Consider the following 4,400-nt stretch of genomic DNA (forward strand, 5'->3'; position numbering starts at 1 on the left):
GCTGTGAAACCACAGGGGTTTCTAATAGTTGAGCTTTACCCTAATCTTGGTGGATTTGAAGCATCTGTGCCAGTTCTCTACCCCATGCAACTGGTGGCACTTTGGCAATCATCCCAACCTCATTCCCAAAAGAATCTTGTACCCTACTCTGACAGTACACTGAGTTCAAAGATCTTGAAATGTACCAAAAAGTAGCCTTGCTCCTGCTGGTGGTGATACTGAAGAGCTGCTATTATTTCTAGAAGTGGTAAACTCCCAGTGCTATTGCTAGGCAAGTAAAAACACATGCTCCTAGGTAACGAATTGTCTCAACTTTGTTTGACTCCATTGGAGTTTTTTAGTGAAGCAATTTCAATGTCAATTTTATTACTGGTCTGTGAAATAACATTTTTGATAAATCTTTTGTTAAATTGAGTAACTGCTTCCATAAGTTTCTTTCCTTGATCTGTAAACAGATCTGTCATTCTGATCCTCTCTAGGTTTCTATCTAGTTTATTATTTGCTCTGCTTCGAGTAATTTCAAGTATTAACTGTTGTTTAATTATCTAATTCAGTTTTCATTTTCCATTCTCTGCTCCCAGATTGTGAAATCACTTTTCTCTAGGATGACCATGTATTTCCTGATTGAATCCAAATATGCCATTAACTGCTGGATAGTAATTTCCTGTTGAGCTTAAGTTACCATCTCCTTATAGACTATATCTAGACTAACATTTGACAGAATTATTAATGCTAACAAAATGGTTTCTGCTTGTGCTTTTTCAAATCCATGACTTTCCAAGACCTGAACCACTGAATGGGTATCAAAAGTTAACTTCCTTTACTCTAAATGATTTTTGTCCATCCTCCTCATGTCATATTTTTTCTTGGAGCTGGTGGTCAACAAACTTTTCCACAGGGCCCATGGGCCACATACTATGCCAATAGACCTCCTGTGAAGGAAAAGAGCTTCCTGAGAGGCTCCTTCTATGACTGGGGTGAAGAAGTAACAAAGCTCAAAAACCTCTCATGTCTTCCAAGGCACTGGGCTTCAAGCAGAAGTGGGGCAGTCTCAGAAGAATATTTCAGTCATGTGGGGGTTTCTGGGAAAAGTCTTAGACACAATTTTTCAAGAAATCAAGGAAAACTGCCCTGATATTCTAGAACCAGACAGTAAAAATAGAAATGGAAAGAATCCACTGATCACTTCCTGAAAGAAGTTCCAAAATGAAAACTTCCAGGAATATTATAGGCGAAGGGGGAAATCTTATTCAGAAAAGAAAAAAAAAAAAGATCTGCAAACATTTTAATAGCAAACTCTTAATTATCTAGTGAAGTGACTACTTTTGGTCTCTAATAATACTATGAATAGTATTTAATAACCCTTTTAAAACAATTGACCATGAATGAACTTAAAGACATTTGCTTAGGTATTACCTAATATACAGCGTCACTGCCATGAATGAAGACTTTTATTTTAGGGAATGTTATAAGTCTATTAATAACTTTATAACAAGTCACTAAATATTGAAGAATTGTGACTTCAAAAAGGACAGCTTACTCTGAATATTACTATTTTAAGTGTTTCATAGGCATGATTTAGAGCAATATTAGGAAACATTCTTAGATACTAAATTTGTTTTGTCTTTCTTATAATTAACAGAAAGTAAGAGAAAAATCTTGCAGTTTCTTTTCTTTCATTTTGAAATGCTTTTTATTAATATAACACTGTATGTGTCTGTATGCATGAACAATATTTTACCATAGACTATTATTTGTGTGTGACATTTGTCTACATTATTTATAGTTATACCTATATCAATACCTCTATATCAGATCCTAGAAACAGACACAGAGGTTGTGTGGCATAACAGCTATTCAGCCACTATTAACGTAAGGAATATATAGTTTGAAGTTGTGTTGGGACTGGAAGCTCAATTCCGTGTGGACGGTCTCGGACGGGTAAAAGTGGGACTTCTAAATCTTAGAGTCTTACGAGGCCCTCCATGAACAGTGGGGGTTCGAGAAGGTCAGACTGAGCTAGCTCGGCTAGCTCGGGTATTTCCGCCTCTCCCCTGGAGATACGTGATGGGTGGAGTCTCCCTGCCCTCGAGGTCGTCCCGGATTGGAGCACACCTAGTTACCTAATAGCACGGTATTGAGATGCAAACTGTGTGGTTGAAGATTAAGTAGGATTGAGGAAGCCAGAAAGCTCTCTCTTAGCACGTGTGGAGCCAAAGAGGAAAGTAGGGCTCTGCTTCTTTTCTTTCCTCTCTCCCCTCCCCCTCTCTCCCCGCTTGTACTTCTACTTCCAATCCCTTAAGCTTAGCCTCCTTAGGAGATCTCCTCCTCTTCCTCCTAAGGAAGACCTCCCTGCATTTGTAACCCGGACCCTGAAATAAAGCTCAACCCCTGTTTGACTCTGGAACGTCCTTTCTCTCATACGTTTATCCGGTTTGGCCAACCGAAGACCTGGGACAGGTAAGAAAGACTCGGATAGCCCAATACAGGCCTCTAGGCTTGGCAAAGTTGTACCTATGACTTACTTCCTATGTACGTCATTTAATCTCTCAGTAAACCCAGTCAATTGTTGAATATTTCAAATTGCAGAGCAACTGAGGATCTCTTTTGTAGGGAGATTGTCCTCATCAGGAGGTCCTTGCATCAATAAAATTATAGATCTGTACTGAAAGTGTAGCTAAGAAAGAGTTAGCTCTTTGTTTCTCAGTTGTAATGAGAAATCCCATCAAGTCAACTCAATGGAAAACTCCTTATATAACATAAGTGGCTTTTGCTATCTTCTTTAAGAATTTATTTTCCTTACCTTGCTCGTGGTTGCCTCATCTAAACTCACTACAGTAGCTGGGCTCTTCTAGGGAACAAGTTAATGCAGTGTATAAGAACTATATAAGCCAGAAAGTGTCTTTGATAAGGAAAAGTAATTGGAGAAAGAGAAATCCTACATAGAGATATAAATAATCAGTACCTAAAACTTTCTGCAATAATCACCACTAAAATGGTGTTTTTTACTGGCACAGGCATAGAAAAATTGCTGAACATGCACAACTTCACTAGGCATCCTGAGAATCATATGAACGACACATATAGAATGACATAAATAGCAATCAATACAAATGGCAGCAACCACAAAAACGCATTTAGAGTTAGGGATAGGTCATACAAATATATCTATAGATATGTTACTCAACTAGCATATGAAAAAAGAAGAAACTTACCACTCTGTATATATAATCTATTGGATAAAGTATGAAGAACTGACCAGTGTTGATTGTAAAAGAAAAACAAAAATTTCACTTAAATTATGAGTATGACTCCAACTTATATTTCACCATTGTTTCTACCTTTGGGTGTTTCTGGTGATTAAGTATTTATTGGTTGAGCATTATAAGCCAACTCTTCTGTATTACTTTAGATGTTGCCTTATGCTAAAATACTTTCTCATAACATACACAATGAATAAATAAATCTCTGTCAAAAGCTAGTATCCATAAAAGAAAAGCAGAATGGACTAATGGCAAGTGTATAGGCATGGAGATCTGGAAATTAGTTCTAATTACAGAACTTTGATTAACTAATTCTATGCATTTGTCAAAGCCACTTAACTTCCCTTAATCAGAATTTTCTCAGCTTTAAGATAATAAATTAAATTGTATCGATAATGGATAAAAAATCTGTTAAGTGTCTAAGTGTGAATCATAAAATAGTGAATAGGAACCATGTTTTATTGTTCACTTAGTTCCTTACTTACAGGACTGCTTGACTGTGGAGAACTTTGTTGTTCAGTTGTTTCAGTCATGTCTGACAATTCACAATCCCATTTGGAATTTTCTTGGTAAAGATGCTGGGGCAGTTTGACGTTTTCTTTTCTGGTTCATTTTACAGATAAAAAACTGAAACAAATGGGATTAAGTGACTTGCCCAAGGTCACAAAGCCAGTAAATATTTGAGGCCTGATTTCATCTCAGATATTCCTGACTCTGGGACTGACTCTCTACCCACTGTGCCATCCAGATGAGGAGCAAAACAAATGTAAATTGTAAATCACACATTCTAAACTCCTTTAACATCAACAAGGTCAAGTAGATGCTACTAGCCAAATGAACCCAGTCTTTGAAAGCATGCTTAGAGTGCCACTCCTACAATTTCCCATGTGAAAGAGGCAAGCGAACTTATTTGTAAGAGCCATGATCCTGTGTAGTGGAAATACATTGGAGAGACTCTGGAGTATGCATAGATATTCTGTAACTGGTTCTGCTCTGTTAACTACATGTTAAATAATAACCTTTTCTTTGATTGAATGCCAAGACAGAATCAGAACCATAAGCAGCCTAGGAATGCAATAATCAACCTTAGCCTATCTCTCGTGGTTTGACTCATTCTATTTGGCTGATTCTTTCTCT

At 37.2% G+C, this 4,400-nt stretch overlaps 1 pseudogene; it reads right to left on the reverse strand.

Annotated features, from left to right (window-relative positions):
• Positions 1-238: 238 nt before the first annotated feature.
• On the reverse strand, positions 239-3,796 carry LOC140502634 (coiled-coil domain-containing protein 90B, mitochondrial pseudogene; annotated as a pseudogene).
• Between the last annotated feature and the right edge of the window lie 604 nt (positions 3,797-4,400).

This window comes from Notamacropus eugenii, chromosome 4 (genome assembly GCF_028372415.1).
Source record: "Notamacropus eugenii isolate mMacEug1 chromosome 4, mMacEug1.pri_v2, whole genome shotgun sequence".
Classification (NCBI taxonomy): Eukaryota; Metazoa; Chordata; class Mammalia; order Diprotodontia; family Macropodidae; genus Notamacropus; species Notamacropus eugenii.